A 21167-nucleotide genomic window follows, 5' to 3' on the forward strand; every position below is an offset into this window, starting at 1 on the left:
TGATGTCAGCAAGGATCAGGAAGTTTTTTCAATCAAAGACCTTAGAGGGAAGCTTTTCATTTTGTAGTCTGTAAGGACTTGTGAACATTCCCTGTTCCATGTTGGTGCAAAGAATCTAGAGACAATGGGAGTTTCAAGTAAAAGTTCATTTACTACAAAAGTAGGTGTCAGGACAATATAGGTCCTTGTCCCTTCTTTGTTATCCCACTTCCTTCCCAAACTAAAGTCAGAATAGCCACAAGGGTCAGACTCTCACAAATTGTTAAGACAACAACAAGGTAAGTGACCTGCCACAGTGTGACAGGTGAAAAGAAATGCAGGCATTTCACAGGAAGACAGCAGGGCACTGGGAGGAGTCTGTGACATGATTTCTGCACTGTGGTCTAACTTTTGTTGGTTTTCAAAGACAAGGTTTGTCTGTGTAACAGTCCTGGCTCTCCTGGAAAGCACAATATAGACAGCCTGCCTCTGTCTCCTGAGTGATGGGATTATAGGCAGGCAACATCATGCCTGGCTATGGCTTCGTTTTTACTTTGTAGGTTTCTGTGCTTGCTAAGGTTTCTATTTTGCATTTATTTTTTTATTTTTTGGAAAGAAGATTATTTTATACATTAATCCCAGGTCCCTATCCCTCCCCTCCTCCCCTGCCTCTCCAACTAACACCCTACTTATCCCCTACCCTTTCTGCTACCCAGAGAGGCTTCTGTAGGGGGTCTTCAAAGTCTGTCATATCCTGTGGAATAGGGCCTAGGCCAACCACCTTGTGTGTAGGCTCAGGGAGTATCCCTCCATGTGGGATGGGCTCCCAAAGTCCATTCCTATGTTAGGGATAAGTACTGATCCACTACAAGGGGTCCCATAGATTTCCAAGGTCTCCTCACTGACACCCACATTCAGGGGATTTGGATCAGTTCCATGCTGGTTTCCCAGCTATCAGTCTAGGGACCAAGAGCTCTCCCTTGTTCAGGTCAGCTGTTTCTGTGGGTTTCATCAGCCTGGTATGGACCCCTATGCTAATCTCTCCTCCTTCTCTGCAACTGCATTTCAATTGAGTTCAAGGTTTAGCTGTGGGTGTTGGCTTCTAATTCCACCAGCTGCTGGATGAAGGCTATACGATGTCACATGAATTAGTCATCAATCTCATTATCAAGAGAGGGCATTTAAGGTAGCCTTTCCTCTGTTGCTTAGATTGTTGGTTGGTGTCATCTTTGTAGATCTCCAGACATTTCCCTAGTGCCTGATTTCTCTTTAAACCTATAATGTCTCCCTCTATCATATTATCTCTTATCTTGCTCTCTTCTGTTCTTCCCCCAACTCAACCTCCCTGCCCCATCATGTCTTCCTCACCCCTACTCTTCTCCCCTTCTCATTCTTCTAGTCTCCCCCCCCATGCTCCCAATTTGCTCAGGAGACCTTGTCTCTCTCCCTTTCTCCAGGGGACAATGTAGGGTCCTCCTTGTTTGCTAGCTTCTCTGGCAGTGTGGATTGTAGGCTGGTAATCCTTTACTCTATGTCTAAAGTCCACATATGAGTGAGTGCATACCATGTTTGTCTTTTTGTGATTGGGTTACCTCACTCAGAATGGCTTCTTCTAGTTCCATCCATTTGCCTGCAAATTTCAAGATAGATTCATGTCTATTGCCATGCACAAAACATAAGTCGAAATGGATCAAACACCTCAAAATAAATCCAGCCACACTGAACTTATTAGAAGAGAAAGTAGGAAATACCCTTGTACGAACTGGTACAGGAGACCGCTAACTGGACAAAACACCAGTAGCACAGACACTGAGATCAACAATGAATAAATGGGACCTCCTGAAACTGAGAAGCTTCTGTAAGGCAAAGGACACAGTAAGCAAGACAAACTGGCAGCCTTCGGATTGGGAAAAGATATTCACCACCCCACATCTGACAGAGGGCTGAGCTCCAAAATTTACAAAGAACTCAAGAAGCTAGTCTACAAAACACGAAATAATCAAATTATAAAGTAGGGTACAGAACTAAACAGACAATTCTCAATAGAGGAATCTAAAATGGCTGAAAGACACATAAAGTGTTTAGCCATCAGGGAAATGCAAATCAAAACAACTCTGATACACCATCTTACACACATCAGAATGACTAAAATCAAAAACACCAATGACAGTTTATGCTGGAGAGGATGTGGAGAAAGTAGAACACTTCTCCACTGCTGGTGGGAGTGCCAATTCATACAGCCTCTTTGGAAATCAGTATGGAGATTCCTCAGGAAAATGGGAATCGGTCTACCACAAGATCCAGCAATTCCACTCCTAGGCATATACCCAAAAGAAGCACATTCATACAACAAGGACATCTGTTCAACGATGTTCATAGCAGCATTATTTGTAATAGACAGAAACTGGAAGCAACCTAGATGCCCCTCAACTGAAGAATGGATAGAGAAAATATGGTACATTTACACAATGGAGTACTACTCAGCAGGAAAAAAAAAGCAATGGAATATTTTGCATTTACTAAAGGCAAATGAAGCTCACCATCAACATTACATTGCATTTCTTTGGGTAAGGCTGTTTCCCCTGGCCCTGGTGTGTGTGTGTGTGTGTGTGTGTGTGTGTGTGTGTGTGTGTGTGTGTGTGTGTGTGTGCGTGTGCGTGTGCGTGCATTGTGCTTGTTGAATGTTAAGGGTGCCTGCTACATCATTCTCTACCTTATGTCCCGAGACAGCATCTCACACCAAATCTGGAGCTAGACTGGCAGTCAGGAAACCCCAGAGATCCTCCCATCTCAGCTGTCCACAGCCCTGGCCCATGGATGACTGTGGCTTTCACATGGGAGTTGGAGAGTCACACTTAGGTCCTCATGTCTGTGCAGCTAGTACACTAAACCTATGGAGCCACCTCCCAGAATCTCTCTCAGTTTTCAAAGGAGAATTTTTAAAACTGTGGAAATGGCTGAGACAGAGCCCAGGGCCAATCCAGCATCAGTGAAAGGAGCTGTGTGTGTGGAGCCTGTGGCTACAGTGTGGGAGAAGCTGGGGATGACAGGGATGGGCAGAGGGAGGACAGGGTCAGACCAGGCAGAAGAGCACCGGACATCCCAGGTCCTGGGGAATCAGAGGTGCTGGAGACAAGGCTGTGGTGAGGGCTGTTGGAACCTCTCTTCTTGACCTTTGCAGCAAAACAGCTAGGCCAGCACCCAGGCCTCACTAACGGTATCTGTCCCTAATGTACCTCTCTCTTTCTACTCCCTTCAGCCTCTAATGTCTATCACTGTCACGTTGTGGAATGTGGGCAGATGCTGCAATGAACCTTTTCCCTGCGTCTTCCCAAGTGTGATCTGTCTCCCCGATATGTGGCAGACACAGTCTCTGTTTTCATACACAGGGACAGACTCAAGATCCTGGATAATAGTGGACCATTACCAGGTGAGTTTCTGGTGCCTCCCAGTGAAAGCTGCAGCAGGTGGGGGTCAGATGCAAACGCTTTTCCTCCTCTCCCACCCCCAGGGAGGTTTTTCCATTTTTCATTTATTCTTTGTCCCTCACATCATACATCTCCTTCCCCTTCATTTCCCTGCTGCTTCTTATCCATCCCCTCCCCCAAAATAAAATAGCACACATTAGAAGAGAAAAGGACAAGAGTGTGATTACGAAAAATCAGCCTCATCATGGAAGCTGTAGAGAGACCCAGGGAGTCATGCAGTAAACACTCTCACCCATATATGTTTACTTGCAAGTGTTCATTGCAGAGACTCATTGTCTGTCTCAAGGCCTTTGGTTTCTGCTACACTGTCCATGCTGGGCTCTCACTGGAACTCCTCTTGGTTATCCTGCTGGTGCCCTGTGTAGTGGAAATCCTGAGCTGTGAGTCTTCAGTTTTGCTCCCTTCAAGTGCTCCAGCAGATCACAGCTGGTGGGGATGCTGGGTGAACCAGCTCATAACAATGGTTCTGGGCCTGGGTAATGGTAGGGTTGGTCAGCCTGCCAGCTGTCCCTTGTCCTCACCAACAGGCTGAGCTCTCCAGCATTGCCCTGGCCGAGTTTATCCCTTGCAGGGATGAGCAAGGGGTGGGCCCTGTTTTCCTGATTTAATTTCTCAGGGTCAGTTCTGCCAAGCCTGCACCTAGGGTCAGCTCTATTGTGTTTCCCAGGTGTGGCAGAGGGGTCACTCTCCTGATTGCTGCAGTTGATGAGGGGCAGGAACAGCTCTCCTCAGGGAGATTCTCACCTCTCCTTCATTCAAATCTTTCTTCAAGGGCTCTAACAGGTCTATTTTGTTGGAGGATTTGGAGAATGTTGTTGTGTGTCAAAACTTTTCCTGGTGAGATGAAACATACTCATCTCCTCATCCCAGATGGGGAAGCCATTACACAAAAGTACAGATACCACCAAGTTCATCTTGGTGAAGCATTGCATTTTATTGGGGTCACTTATAGGAACATGGGTGAGGGTGAGGGATCACTTCCAGGAGCAGAAATGACTCAAAGACAGCTGCACCACCAAAGCAAACCCAGCATGGGTGACAGAAGACTTACAAAAGTTGGGACCAAGGAGCACACTGCACAGCCTGCTGGCAGCTGAGCAGGTTGGAGAGTGTCCTTTCCAGGTGCCTCAGTTGGGATAAAACTCTTCCAGGCAGATTTGCTGGTTTCTGCTTGGCTGTGTTGTTTCTCTACTATGAGAGTTTTTGCTGCTTACCTTTTCTTCTGTAGGCAGGGAGGGTCCTAGTGAATATGGTAGTTTGAGTGAGATCGTGAAGAGATTTTTGTTGTTGACCTCTCTACTTCAGGAGGCTAACAACACAACAGGTCAGGGTCAGGATGGATAGGGAGAATGTGTGTGTGCACACGTGTGGGTTCCTGTGCACAATGGGCAGCTGTGGAAGTAACGCTTCCCTCTGAATATAGAATCCATACCGCAGATCCCCTTCTGTTCCTTTCCCCTCTGTGCTGCCTCAAGTCTGAATGGTCATTGTCTTAGAGTTGGCTAGATGTCTGTCAACATGGATCCTGATGGCTGTTCATTCTTCTGCAGATTGGTGACAGAGAATACCTTATCCTGAAGCTGGAGCTTCAGGGATGATGGTAAGATGGGTACCATAAGCCTTTCCCTCTTCATCAGAAGGCTCTCTCTCTCTTTTTGTGGCCACCTGCCACCCTTCTCCTTTGGATATAAGTGCTGTGAGCTGACCCCACAGTAAGCGCAGTGTCACCCTCAGTCCTGGAAACAATTCCCTGAGTCCAGTGCTCCATGTCACAGCTTAGCAAACAGACTCTGGGTATTAGAATGCTGGTCCTGAGACTATAGAGCCCTGGGTTAGCAGTGATGGGACTAGAACTCAGTGACATTGGCTCTCCAGTTAAATCACAAGGCGGGCTGTGTGGTATTGGCCCAAGAGAACCTACACTGGGCATATCTCCTAGCTTGGTAGCAGCTCTATTCGGCTGAAGACAGCTTGGTCCAGGGTCAGGCCTGGAGCAGGACAAGCTGGAGCACAGACTTCGGGTCCAGCATCCTATTCTACGGGGATTCACTAGGCAGTCTCTCCTTGGTTCTCTGTTGGTGTTATTAACCATTCACGGCCCTGTCCCTTGCACCCTCAGTGAAGTTCTATGCATCTAATAATCTGCTTGTTCCCCAGATCTCAAGTGTAGCAGTATCTCCTGGTGAGCTCAGCCCTGAACTTCAGATGCTCTGTTTCTGTGAGCATGGCTGTCTGTGTCCTGAGCCTTCTGTCTTCCTGACTACAGCTTCCCCTTTATTTTCTCCTTTTGCCTGTGATGGTGACCTCATAGATTATCCTTATAAGACACGTATTCACTGTGAACCCCTCTCCTGGGCTCCCAGTGCAGCCTGCCCCTCAGGTTCTCTGATCTGGAGGTGCCTGTGGAGCGGGTATGGATGGGGAATGCATGTCCTGTGGATCTCTGAGATACCATGCTGGCTAGAAGTTGCCCTGGAGCTGGGCAGAGGACTCTGTGCTCAGTGGCTTGAAGACACAATGGGATGTGTGCAGGAGCATCTGGTGTACTTCTCCCACAAGCTCAGTACTTGGCTCCTAGAAGTGATTCGGACACTAGCCCCCACCCCAAACTTGTTTTTAATTAATTAAACTTTACTGCTGTTAGTTAACTTCTGTGTTACCCTGGTCTGCCATTATCTGGGTTATAAGCATAAAGTGGAATTTGACCCCCAAACATTACAAGAACACTGTAATGTGGACCTCTTCTGCACATTTCCTCCCTGGGAGGATGGTTCCTGGTCCATTTCAGCAGCAGGGTTCCTGGGGAAGGTCTAAAGGGAGGCAGTGTGGGAGCTGGGGAAGCTATGCTGGGAATAGGATAAGCAGGTGTGGCTTAACATGGAGGGAGGGGAGTGGTCAGTGACTGCCAGTGTCAGCACAGGAGGCACCAATTCACTGCAGAGCAGAGGGAGAAAGTGTCCTTGCACAGGAAGACACCAGATGTCAAGGGATCAGCACAGAGGGGACAGAGGCAGGGTGCTGTGAACATGTCCTTCCTTCAGCTGATCCACAGGAGAGAAAGGCACTCCCTCTGACATAATTCACAGGAAGAAACTGTCAGCAGAGGGAAGCTGTAACTTTACAGAGTGAATCTAAAAAGACACTTATAGGGATGTGAGCTCAGCTCAGTTGGTCACAAACTGACTTACTATATATAATGTTCTAAGTTCATTCCTCAGTATTGTATGATCAGGATTCAAACCAGCTGTGTGAGCACATGCTGGAGGTCAGAGAATCACAAGATTAAGGTGATCTTTGTGTATGTAGTGAGTTCAAAGCCAGCCTTAGATGAGACCTTGAGTTTGATGTGTGTGTGTGTGTGTGTGTGTGTGTGTGTGTGTTTGTGTTTCAAGACAGGCTTTCTCTTTATAGCCCTGACTGTTCTGTTCTGTAGAGCAGTTTGACTTTGTATTGACAGATCTGCCTGCCCTTTCTTCCTGAGTGCTGAGATTCAAGATAGGAGCCAACTGCCAACTGAGAGCTTGTTTGTTTGTTTTTTTTAAGCCTGCATTTGTAGAAAATATAGACAAATACTTTTGTGATCTTGGGAAGGAAAAGCCCCAAACAGGGACAAAAGCAGCAGGCTGTAATATCACCAGTGGGATGCAAGTTCACAAATGACTTTCGGGATTCTCTGAGGACAGAAAAATGAGAGAGCAGCAACTCACACAAGAGGAGAATGGAGCACAGGGAGGAGGAAGGCAGGTATGAGACCTAGACACGTTTACCCGAGTTCTGGGCAGGAACTCTTGAGGCTTTGAGACAATATAGGGAGATGTATGGTGGCTTCAACTGCTATTCAAGGCCCTCTCTGGACCACTATCTGGAGGAGGCTTCTAGAAGTGGGCATCAAAGGCATTTGGGTCATATCCTGTGTAGTCTTGGGATGTCCTGAGTGAGCACACAGGGTGAACAGCAGCATCCATCCCTGACATCTGCCCACTGGACCTAAGATGTCTCCAGACACTGCCTCATATCTGGGGTTTGGGATTTGAGATTGCTTCCACCAATGAGGTCAGTATAGGGAAGATGCTCTGAGTCCTATGGGTACCATGCAGGAGAGATCAAACCCTGAAGCCTGATACTGCCCTGTCCTGTGAGATGCTGAGTTGATCTGGGGCACTGGTCCCTAGGAAACTCTCCTCTCCTGGGTATCCTAGTGGTCAACTTGAGTAGGTTCAGAATCACTTAGATTCCTATTGAGGCATGCCCAAGTTTATCTTGAGTGTGTTTTAAAAGACAATGAAGGGGAGACCCACACTGACTTTGGGTGGCATTTTCTCCATAAGCTGCATTTGGGGATGGAGTAAAAAATAAGGGAAGGAGAAAGCCAGTAGATACCAGCAACCCACATTTTTGCTTTCTGTTCCTCCATAAATGAACAGATTTCCCTTGCTGCAGGTTCCTACTTCCTGGAAGTCCTGTATAAGTGATGGTGTTACCCCGTCATGGGGGTGTTCTACCACTAAATACCTTCTTAGAAAGCAACTGGAGCACTGATACTGCTCTGACAGTAGTGCATTCAAGCCTGGACTTGGAGAAAATAGGGTTGACACTGTCTATGTTAAAGAGACAATCCTAGGCATATTTTAAATGAGCATGGCACCTACAAGAGTAAATAAGACATAGCAAAGGCAGCGGTGGGGCAGAAAAATTGGATGTCTGCATTAGTTCAGTGCTGTCACCAAAATGCCTGGTGGAAATGACTTACAAAAGAGTAACACTTTGTTTTGGTTCCTGTGGGAACTGTGAGAAGCATTTCAGTTCACTGCCTGCTGGGCCTGGGAGTTGAGAAAGAATGCACACCTGTTCTCTTTTCCCACACTTTTATTCAGACTGCATGTCACAGCCCATGGGATGGCATACCTACAATCATGTTGTGAGCCCCACAATAACCTTAAACCCTCATACCCACCCCCAAGAATAGAAGCCCATTCTGCCAAGTGAGGTGAATCCTGCCTAAGAGAAAAACCATTAAAGGATTAGAGAGAGGCAACCAAGGTCCACTTCATTTGTAGTATGAAAAATTAAAAATCCGAGACTTATATTAGTGTTGCAGATTCAAGTTGAGGATGAGAAAAGCAAAGCAGCTGGTCACTAGCTCTCACTCTACCTCAGTTAAAGGAGATCCTGGCTCCACCAAACCTGAGACTGCTGGCTCTCCTCTGCCTGGCAGGAGAATCCTGAGACTTCAAGGTCTTTCTATCCTCAATGAGGCTGGAGAAGGAATCCTGATACTGAAGACCCTGCTCCTATCTCTCATACTCCACAAGTGCTGGGTTTAAAGGTGTGTGAGATCCCAGGTGCTGAGATCATCTCTGTGTGAGATCTTTCTCTTTAGGACTGGATCAATCTTGTGTAGATCTGGGTGGCATGGGACTCACACAGATCCTTCTACCTCTTAATCCTGAGTTCTAGCATTAAAGGTGGGTAGCATTACGGCTTGATCTCCATAGCTTTAGGCTGGCCTTACTTTCTGAATTCTCAGGCAACCTTTAAAAATCATAAAATGATATATCACCACGTTGTTCCTGATGGTTTGGTTGAGAGATATTTTGAGCAAAAATATGGTTTGGTAATTGTACAAAAAACTCTACTACCGAGTCAAGGCCATGTTCTTTATTGTTGAGGAAAATAAACACAAATACCATTGAACTTACAAGGGAACCCAGGAAGTTAAATGTTCATAATCCTTCAATATGTTAACAACCAAGATTTCCTTGTACAGAATCTAAAACAAACTCACTGGAAAGTCACTTAAAATGCTCTGTGAAGCAGATTTTAAAACACTAGTAAGGGCTCACAAACAAGCCTTAATCAGAAAGACAGGCTGTGTTGCACACTAGTCCTGTGAACTCTGCAGGTCACTGATATACCTCAGCTTCTTCATAAATCAAATTGAGCTGGGTTATAACAAAGAAACTAGCTCACAGTTTTGTGTACTAGCTTGAGATATTAGTTTAAAACTTTAAGGTAATATAAGGAATTATTTTTCAAAGTAATGTATAAATACAACAAAACAAAACAAATCAAAACAGTTCTACCTCCATGATCTGGCCAGAAATTAATGTGAGAATTGTGTGTGAGAGAAAGGGTGAGAGAATTCTGGGTGGGAAGAGCTGGAGGGAGAGGAGAGTTCTGGGACATGATAGAGTTCCTCACTGCAGGCAGTGTCTCAGCCAGAGGCTGCTGCAGGTGTGGGCAGCAAGGCACAGGAGAGGCTGGAACACACAGGGATGGGACTCACAAATGAAGGGTAGGAGAACACTGATTCCAACATGTACCGCTTGGGCACAAAGATTAGTCTATGCTACAGACACTGACACACAATGAGTATAAGCACCTTCCATATCTTCTTTCTAGCTGAACCCTACAGCAAAGATACTGGCCCTACACAAGAGGTAAAGTAACACGGTTATCCCCAGGGATGTGAGATGCAGGCTCACTAATAAGTTATCAATGAACCAAATTTATGACAAGAACCAGGAAAGAAAACTTTATTCAGACTCATGGTTTGAGGGAATAAAATCCATCATGGTGTGAAGGCATGGTGGTGCATGGCTGTGTGGTGGCAGCAAACAGAGTGAGATCATAGCAGAGGGAGGCTGAGCTCTGACACCTCAAGGCATTCTGACATCTAGTAAGGCCCTTGTGTACTGGGCTTTGCCTCTTAATGGTTGCACAGCCTGTAAAACTGCACTACAGGCTGAGTGTGCTCACATGAGCCTGTGAAAGACATTTTACTCCTAAGGCAGACCACAGGCTGAGAGGAATCTATGCAAGTCTCCATCTTATGAGTCTCCTCTGCACTCAACTGTCCATGCTGAGATACCTGGCTGGTCACATTTCCACCCTGTCCAATTCTCAGTCCCACTTTAAGTAGTCACCTGTGTTTAATTTGTCCTCCATTTCCTAATGGTGACTCCTGCCTCACTGGAGACTTGTATTAAATACCTCTGTATGCTTTTGTCTCATTAATGTATTCTGTGTCAACTGAGTTCTCCTGGAGGGCCCAAAGCCTTAAGTGGATAGAAGAGATATTTTGTTTTTCTATACTATTGGGGTGCATTTCAAAGTGACAGTAAAGGATACATTAAGCAATGTATACTGAAAGACCCCGCCCCCTGGCTGGTTGTCTCTCGGTGACACTCCCGTACGCGCGCACCCACACGCCTGGCGGCTGGCTCCCTCCCAAGCCGGTTCACCCAGGTGGGGCCACTTCGACCCAGGCCCGCCCGCCTGGCGCCGCGCCCCGGGGCTGGGGCCGAGCGGGGAGAGGGCCCCCCGCCCCCGCGCCCCTGCCCGATGGGGAACCTCCGTCCCAAGGTCAGCCATCTGGACGCGGAGGGGGGAATTGGGTCTGTTGTACCAGGTACAGACCTTGAGAATATACTGACCTAAAATAACTCTGTACCTCATTAAATTGTCCAATAGAATCCCTGTAACTATGCTTTTCGCTTCTGCACTGTGCTTTTAGCTATATAAGGACCCCTCTCCCTTGGCTCGGGGCTTGGCCTAACAAAAGCTAAGCCCCCAGGTACGCGCGCCATCAATAAAACCACTTGCTTTTGCATCCAAAGTTCGTGGTTTCGCCGATTCCTGGGTGCGGGTCTCCTTCTACGAAAGTACCTCTTCTGAGGTCTTTCAATACTTAGTAGCATCTGGCTAATTTTTAATTCTACCATTCCAGAGACAAAAAAAGTCTTTCTCCCTGAATTTGAGGCTAGGGCCTATTCCAGGCCAGCCAAGGCTACCTGCATATTGAGTTCCTGCATATTAAGAAAAACAGCAGTAAACAATTGGCTAGCCAGAAACTTAAAAAACTTGTCTATGTGGTTACATTATTACATTTTCATGTGAATTAAACCCAGATGGACTAATGAATTAAATACAGAAATGCCAATGCATTGTGAAAATTGGAAACCCAAGTTACAGAGAAATCTTTCCAAGAACACTAAACAGAGACCACACACAGCAAGCATGTGGAACCTGTGATTGAGTATATTGGAAATGAAAATTTCAGCATAGCAACAAGAAAAATAACCCAACAAAAATAAAATTTATAATTCCCTGGAAACAAGGTAGCCATAATAAAGGACTATAGGAAATGTGGACAGACCTTCCATGGATTTCTCCCCTGAATACAGTTTGCAGATCTCTTCCCAGGTTTCAATGTCACCATCCCTTCAAGACCTGAGCCACTGAAACCTCTCTGCAAGCACAGTGTTCATGCCCCTTTCTGAATTACTTACCAGATATCATGACAAATGGAAGATCCCAGTTTGCCTTATTTTCTATTCTAGGCAGAGTCATAATAAGGAGAGAAAATGGCAATCAGGTTTTCATTTTGAATTCTTCACTGTAAGACCCCGAAGTCACAGTCCCTGTACTTCTCAGTGATTTTGTTTGTATGTTTAATTTTTATAAAGTCTCAGCTGGCCCTTTTGTTTCCTCTCTTAGACGCCCCATGCCCATCCCTCAAGCCCTTTGTTAAAAACCAGCAGACTCATTTACGAGTCTCCTGTAGCCACCCCTGGAGTCCTGAGATTGACTGAATGTATCATCTCCTTGCTCTCCTGATGTCTGAGGAACCCCCACCTCAGTAGCACATAGCAACAAGAGCTGTTGTATCCACACAGCAGCTCATACCACTTCAGGCAGGGCACTGGTCCATGCCTCAGCCTGCCTCACAGTCTGCTGGTTGTCTGGAAGTCATGACTTCCATACTCTGAATTAGTTTCCTAGGACTCTCCTAAGTACCACAGACCGGTTACAGCAGAGTAGGGACTGGAGATGGAGGCATCAAATCAACAGGAAAACAGCCCCTTGTCAAAGGAAGTGGGGAAGCCCCTCCCACCTGGCTTCCCCTCTGGGACAAAGTCTTCCCCCTAGGATTGATCACCCTTGATACACAAACCTGGGAAAATGGGGTGCTATGGAAATGTCCTAAAAGGGCCATGCCACTGGAGACCCAGGGCTTTTGGGAGCTCTCTAGGCCTTCCTCCACCCCCAAGAGTGCTTTCCATTTCTTAATGAACTGTCTTTGTTTCTAATCGCGTGTCCCTGGAAACAGCAGGCATGGAGCATTGCATATCATGCCAGCACTTGGGAGTCACAGGCAGGAAGTTCTCTGAGTTTGAGGCCAGCCTGGTCTACAGAGAGAGAGTGTGTTCCAGGACAACTGGGACTATATAGTGAGATTTTGTCGTGAACCCCCCACCTCCAAATAGTCACTTATGCAACAGGGCTGGCTTTAGCGGTATTAGTATTCCTGGGCGCTAGTGTGAATTTGCTGTGACATCTCTTAATATACTGACCCCAAGGGTTGGTTTGTCTAATGTGATTGGGTAGCAGCATATCCCTTCCATCTCTTAAGAGTCCATGTGGATCCTTCTAGAAGCTTTTCCCACAATATGCATAGAACAGTGGTTCTCAACCTGTGGGTTGCGTCCCATTCAGGAGGAGTTGAGATGCACTCTCGGCCTGGACACATGGGGGAGGGCCTAGGCCCATCCCAGGATGATGTGGTGGACTTTGGGAAGCCCTGGTTGAGGGCCCCACCCTCCCTGGGGAGTGGAGGGTGGATGGGGTGGAGGGCAGGTGAGAGAGGGGGAAGGGATTGATATGTGAAGCAAGCTTGTTCCTAATTTGAACTAATACAAAAATTAAAAAAAGAACTTGATTTGTTTTTGGATCCATGTGTTCAATTGATGCAATCATTTCGTGTAGTATATTAACATAGGAAGAATGTAATATAAAAAAAGATCAAGGTCAAGCATTGAATGCCTGAACTAAGCATGGGACTCATGCTTTTGTATAGACAGCAAACCTATGTGCTCTTAAGTACTTGGTTGATAGGGCCACTGCCTTCTGAGAGCCAGTCCTGTGCAAATATACACAGCCTGGATGCTGTCCGGGCAGTATAAACCCATCTGCCACTGGGATGCTCCCCATCCAAGTATGAAGCTGGCCCAGCCCTGCTTAGCATTGGAGAATAGCAGAGCTTGGGAATGTTCAGGGTGGCACAGCTATAGAGGAAAGCAGCGCTTTAACAGAAGGCTGAATGAAAGAATGTGGGAGAATTAATGATGGGAGGAGGCAGTAGCCCCTGTCTGAGGCTGCACCCTGAAGCCCTGGGGGTTCAAACTCATGGCAAAATGGAAAATACCAAGAGTGTTCTCGAGGCTCACTCTCTGTCTGTGAGACCTGGGGAAGTAGGAATTGCCAGGGTAAATACACTTAACCCAGGTCTTCCTCCAGCCACACGAAATGCATCCAGCTCTGTGGTCCTTCATCTGCTCTCATCAGAGCAAGGAGGAAGTGAAAGCTCCTGTCTGCTGATGCAGAGGTCATCATTCTCAAGGACAGGGTGTTCGATTTGATGATGGAGAAAGTGTGGTTTCTGGATTTGCTTGTTGACCATCTTATCCTGGATCAGGAGGTCTTATCGTGGGAGCAGTGTCTGTGGGTAGATCTTGGCAGGATCCTGGTTCTCACCAGGAGGAAATGTGAATGGGGAAACCAGGCTGATTCTCAGATAACAGACTCTACCCAATTCTCCAAAACGTGCTACTGAGGCTACCTAGCACCTTCTTGGCTGAAATTGGAACCAGGGGCCTAGAGGACTTAGTATAATGGTGAGAGTGGGCACGAAAAGGAGGGCTCACCATAGGCAGTGATATCTATGTGATTGGGAGCCTTGGGGAAGTGTTTCTCTGCCGGCAGGTTTGCAAGGGCAGCAGCGCCAGGCCACAGGAAAATTCTTTTGTCAATGTTTAAGTAATAGGGTGTCTTATCTTGAACAACTCAAGGGTAAATTACTAATTTTATTAATCCCCTGCATGAAAAAGTTTCCTTCTGATATAGACCCAGCTTCCAATCAGATGCTGTAGTTGTCCCTGTCCCACCCCTGTGCTTGAAGTAGCTGATGCAAAGTTATCAGAAGAGAGAGGAGGAGCCTGGAATAATTGAAGATGCAGAGGTATCTGCCCCCAAACTACAGGACATTAGGGTTATGTAGTCACCCCAGTTCTCTGGAAACAGGACCAGGAAAAAAATAATTGTGTGTATCTTATCTTTCCTGATTTTCCCCTGCTGTAATAAAACACTATGACCAAAGCAACTTGTAAAAGAAAGTATTTAATTTGGGACTGATGGTTCCTCAGTGTTAGTCCATGACCAGCATGTTGGGGATCATGGCAGATGGGTAAAGATAGAATTAGATCAGTAGCTGAGAGTTTACATCTTATAATCCCCAGGCATGAGGCAGATTGAGCTATGATTATGCAGTGCACATTTGAAACTCCAATCGTGCCCTGAGTGACACACCTCTTCCAACAAGTCCACAATTCTACCTTACCCAAACAGTTTCACAAATATTCAAATACATAAGCCTATTGAGGCCATTCCCATTCAGATCCATCCATCTTGTTAACAAGCACACAGAACACAGAATTTTAACATGTAATGTTTAAAGGGCCTGACACTAAACACCTAAGAATAGACAGCACCAAACCACAGAATAAAATTAAAGACATCCAAAAACAATAAAGACATGTGGATCGTCCATTTCAACATGGGGGAGTTCTTAATTCTTTTCACATTGACCCAGAGATTCTGATTATGCAAATCAGAATCCCATCATGCTTTGGGGCTGGGATGAGGTGGTTATGTGACAACTCCAAATTCACTTGTAACTGGTCAGGTTGGAGGCTAACTTGATGAGTCATCATTCTCCAGAGAAACAGAACCAAGGGGACATGTGTGCCTGCAGGTGGATTTGTGATAGGAGCTGGCACACATGATGACAGAGCAAGTCCAAACCTGCAGTGGGCAAGCCAGACTCAAGATGGCTGATGGTGAGTGTCCACTGTGAAGGCTGTGCTGCTGAAGGTTCTCTCTGACTCAGGGAGTGTCCCCAATTGCTTTACCCTGATGTCACAAAAAGACTGACCAAAGCCTCATGGTCTAAGAAAGGGCTTACAGGGCACTCTCCATTGCCGAGAGAAGCCATGGTGGAGCTCTAGGCAGGAACCTGGAAGATAGAACTGAAGCAGAGTCTAGCAGGTAAGCTGCTTCCTGGTTTGCTCCTCTTGGTTTGCTCAGCCTGCTCTGGTATACAACCAGGACAACCAGGATATGGGTGTCATAAGCAACAGTCAGCTGGTTTCTGTCACACCAATCCTGGCTTGTGTCAAGTTGATCAAAAAACTAAGCATCTTAGGGGAATTGGTCTTTAAATTTTATTTTTTGTAATAAAATATAACAGTATGTATATGCATGTACATGTGTGCATATGTGCGTGTTTGAATGTGTGTGTGTGTGTATGAGTGTGTGTCAGTGTATGTGTGTTATGTGTGTGTGCTCATGGTATACATGCAGAGGCCAGATGACATCTTTTGGGTCAGGAATTAAGAAAATACACTAAGTATCTTGCCCCTCTACCCTCTTGTAGAGAGGGGAATCCCAGGGTTTTTCTAGCCCAACTCCCCCTCTTTGAGTCCACTGACCAGCAGCTGTCATACCCTAGATCCCACCTACCCCCCAGAGGGATCAGGAGTCAGAGCAAAGCAGCCAGCTTCAATTGCTACCATTCTAGTGTTTCCCCTCCAACCACCGGTAAAGAGTTGAGTCCCAGGGCCACTTCTAGCCAATATTCCTCTTGTCAAAGTCCACTAGGCCCTTCCTGCCACTGAATCTCCCAGAAGGACCTGGAGGCAGTACAAATCAGCCAGCATCATAGGCAGTCATTCTGGTCTTGCCCCTCCACCCTCTTTTAGAGAGGGAGAGTAAGAGGAGAGGATAGAGCGTTGAACCCATACCCACCAGAAGAGGGAGGGACTCTACCTAAAGCCACTGGAAGAAGAGACGGGAAGATGACAGAATAAGAACAAATCCAACAACAGAAAGACTTATGTGACACCACCAGAGTCTAGGGACTCTACACCACAAAGACCTCAACATCCCAACACAGATGAAACAGAAGAGAATGACCTTAAAAACATCTTCATGACAATGATAGAGGCCATCAAAGACAATATGAGAAAAAATCCCTTAAAGAAATGGAAGAAAAAGTAAACCAGAAAATGTAAGAAATCAGAAAATCTCTCAGAGATAAGGAAAGCCAATAAAAATCAATCAAAGAGATGAAGGAAACAAGTCAAACAGTTCAAGACCTGAAAACGGAAATAGAGACAATAAAGAAAACACAAACTGAGAGAATACTGGAAATAGAAAAGCTGAGTAAATGATCAGGAACAATAGATACAAGCATAACAAACAGAATACAAGAGATGGAAGACAGAATCTCAGGCACTGAAGATAAACTAGAGCAAACAGATTCATCAACTAAAGAAAAATCCTAAATCCAACAAATCCTTAATACAAAATATTTAGGAAATATGGGACACCATGAAAAGACTAAACCTTAGAATAATAGGTATACTAGAAGGTGAATAAGCCCAGCTCAAAGGTGCAGAAAAATTATTCAACAAAATCATAGAAGAAGAAAACTTTCCAATATGAAGAAGGGCATGCCTATGGAAGTACAAGAAGCTTACGGAACACAAATAGACTGGACCAAGAAATAAAGTCCCCTTGCCACATAATAATCAAAACACCAAACATACAGACTAAAGAAAGGCTATTAAGAGCATTGAAGGAAAAAGGCCAAGTAACATATGAAGGCAGACCTATCAGAATTACACCTGACTTCTCCATGGAAACTCTGAAAGCCAGAAGGTCCTGGATAGATATTCTACAAACACTAAGAGACCACAGATTCCAGCCCAAACTACTATACCTGTCAAAATTCTCAATCACTATAGATGGAGAAAACAAGATACTTCATGACAAAACCAGATTTATACAATACATATATACAAATCCAGCACTACAGGAAGTTCTGGAAGGAAAACTCTAACCCAAGGAAGTTAACTACACTGACAAAAACATAGGCAATAGATAATCCAACTTTACCAAAAGCCAGACATGGCGGAAAAACTCACACACAATACCATCACCAAAATGAATTGAAAACAAGAATCAACAATCAATCCTCATTATTATCCCTCAATATCAATGGTCTTAACTCACCTATAAAAAGACACAAGCTAACTGAATGGATACAAAGACAGAATCCATCCTTCTGCTGCATACAAGAAACACACCTCACCTTCAAAGACAGATGTTACCTCAGAGTTAAGGGTTGGGAAAAGTTTTTCCAATCTAATGGACCTCAAATGCAAGCGGGTGTAGTTATCCCAATATCTAACAAATTAGACTTCAAACTAAAATCAATCAAAAGAGATGAAGAAGGTAATTTCATATTCAACACAGGAAAAAAATCCATCAGGATGAAGCATCAATTCTGAACATCTATGCCCCAAATACAAAGATACCCAAATTCGTAAAAGAAACATTATTAGAACTCAGATCACACATTAAACCCCACACAGTTAGAGTGGGAGACTTCAAAACCTCACTCTCACCACTGGACAGGACAAGCAGACAGAAACTTAACAAAGAAACAGAGGGGCTTACAGAAGTTATGACCCAATTGGGTTTAACAAACATCTATAGAACATTCTATACAAACATAAAAAGAATATACCTTCTATGCTCCACATGAAACCTTCTCTAAAACTGATTACTTACTTGGCAATAAAGCAAACCTCAACAGATAAAAAAAATTGGAATAATCCCCTGTATCTTATCAGACCACCATGCTTATAATTAGAATTCAACAACACATATTGCAGATACCCCACAATCTCGTGGTAATTGAACAATATTCAATTACATCACTCTTGGGTCAAGGAAGAAATAAAGAAACAAATCAAAGACTTCCTAGTATTCAATTATAATGAAGGCACAGCATTCTGAAAGCAGTTCTAAGAGGAAAGTTCATAGGGCTAAGTGTCCATATGAAGAATCTACAGAATAGCCACACTAGAGAATTAACAGATCACCTGAAAGCTCTAGAACGAAAAGATGGAAACATACCCAGGAGGAGAAGATGACAGAAAATAATCAAATTGAGAGATGAAATAAAAAAAGGAGAAAGAAAGAAAACAAGACCAAGAATTAATGAAACAAAGAGTTGGTTCTTCCAGAAAATCAACAATATAGATAAACCTTTATCCAAACAAACCAAAAGACAGTGAGAGAACATGCAAAATAACAAAACAAAAAATGAAAAGCGGACATAACAACAGATACTGGGGAAATCCAGAGAATCATTGGGTCATACTTTGAAAACCTGACTCCACAAAATTGGAAAATTTAAAGGAAATGGATGATTTTCTGGATAGATATCACTTACAAAAATTAAATCAAGAACAGATGGACAATTTAAATCGACCTATAACCCCTAAGGAAATAAAAGCAGTCATCAAAAATCTCCCAATAAAAAAAATTCAGGGCCAGATGGTTTTATGCAGAATTCTACCAGAAATTCAAAGAACAGCTGATACCAATACTTTCAAAATTGTTCCAAACAATAGAAGCAGAAGGATCATTACCAAACTCTTTTCGTGAGGCTGCCATAACCTTGGTACCCAAACCACACAAACATATACCTAAAATAGAGAACTAAAGACCAATCTTCCTCATGAACATTGATGCAAAAATACTCAATAAAATACTGGCAAGTCAAATCGAAGAACACATTCAGAAAAATCATACACCATGATCAAGTAGGCTTCATCACAGGGATGTTGGGATGGTTCAACATGCGAATATCCATTAATGTAATCCACCATATAAACAATCTGAAAAAGAAAAAACACATGATTATCCCACTAGTTGCTGAAAAAGCTTTTGACAAAATTCAACACCCCTTCATGATAAAGGTTCTGGAGAGAGCAGGGATACCAGGAACATACCTAAACATAATAAAGGCAATATACAGCAAACCAATAGCCAGCATCAAACAAAATGCAGAGAAACTCAAGGAGATTCCTCTAAAATCAGGACCAAGACAAGGCTGTCCACTCTCTCCATATCTCTTTAATATTGTACTTGAAGTTCTTGCTAGGGCAATAAGACAACAAAGGAAATCAAGGGGATGCAAATCAGAAAGGAAGCAGTAAAACTTTCACTATTTGCCGATGACATGATAGTCTACATAAGTGACCTGAAGAATTCAACCAGGGAGCTCCTACAGCCTACAAACACCTTCAGCAAAGTGGCAGGATACAAGACTTTCTCAAAAATATCAGTAGCCCTACCATATATAGAGATTAAATATGCTCAGAATGAAATCAGAGAAACATCACCCTTTACAATAGCCACAAAAAACCATAAAATACCTGGGAGGAACTAACTAAACAGGTGAAAGACCTGTATGACAAGAACTCTGTGTTATTAAAACAAGGTATTAAAGAAGATACAAGAAAATGGAAAGATCTCCCATGCTCTTGGATAGGTAGAATCAACACAGTAAAAATGACAATCTTACCAAAAGCAATCTATGCATTCAATGTGATCCCTATCAAAATCCCTGCACAATTATTCAGAGACCTTGAAAGAACAATTCTCAACTTTATATGGAAAAACAAAAGACCCAGAATACAGGAACCTCGGGAGGCATCACCATCCCTGACTTCAAGCTCTACAATAGTCCTGAAAACAGCTTGGTATTGGCACAAAAATAGACATGTAGACCAATGGAATTGAATTGAAAACCCTGGTATTAGCACACACATCTATGATCACCTGATCATTGATAAAGAAGCTATATCTATACAATTTAAAAAAGAAAGCATCTTCAACAAATGGTGCTGGCATAACTGAATGCTGGCATGTAGAAGACTGCAGATAGATCCATATCTATCACCATGCACAAAACTTATGTCTAAATGGATCAAAGACCTCAATATAAATCCAGCTACAGTGAACCTCTTAGAAGAGAAGGGTAGGTGGTACACTTGAATGAATTGGTACAGGAGGGTGCTTCCTGAAAATAACACCACTAGCACAGACACAGATCAAGAATTAATAAAGGGGACCTCCTGAAACTGAGAAGCTTCTGTAAGGCAAAGACAGTCAACAAGATAAAATGGCAGCCCACAGAATTGGAAAAGATATTCACCAATGCCACATCTGACAGAGGGATGATCTACAAAAATTTATAAAGAACTCAAGAAGTAGTCTCCAAATAATCCAATTTTAAAAATGGGGTACAGAACTAAGTAAAGAATTCTCCACAGAGGAGTCTAAAATGGCTGCTAGACACTTAAGAAAGTGCTCAACATCGTTAGCCATCAGGGAAATGCAAATCAAAACAACTCTGAGATACCATCTTACTCCTATCAGAATGGCTAAAATAAAACCCTTCAATGACAGTTTATGCTGGAGAGGCTGTGGAGAAAGGGGAACACTCCTCCACTGCTGGTGGCAATGCCAACTTATACAGACTCTTGGGAAATCAGTATGGAGGTTCCACAGGAATATGGGAATGAGTCTAACCCAAAGTCCAGCAATTTCACTCTTAGGCATATACCCAAAATTTGCACATTCATATGATAAGGATATTTGTTCAACCATGTTCATAGCAGCATTATTTTTAATACCATAACTTGGAAGCAACCTAGATGCCCCTCAACTGAAGAACAAATGGAGAAAATGTGGTACATTTACACAATGGAATACTACTCAGAG

The sequence above is a fragment of the Cricetulus griseus genome, chromosome 5, assembly GCF_003668045.3.
Source record: "Cricetulus griseus strain 17A/GY chromosome 5, alternate assembly CriGri-PICRH-1.0, whole genome shotgun sequence".
NCBI classification, from domain to species: domain Eukaryota; kingdom Metazoa; phylum Chordata; class Mammalia; order Rodentia; family Cricetidae; genus Cricetulus; species Cricetulus griseus.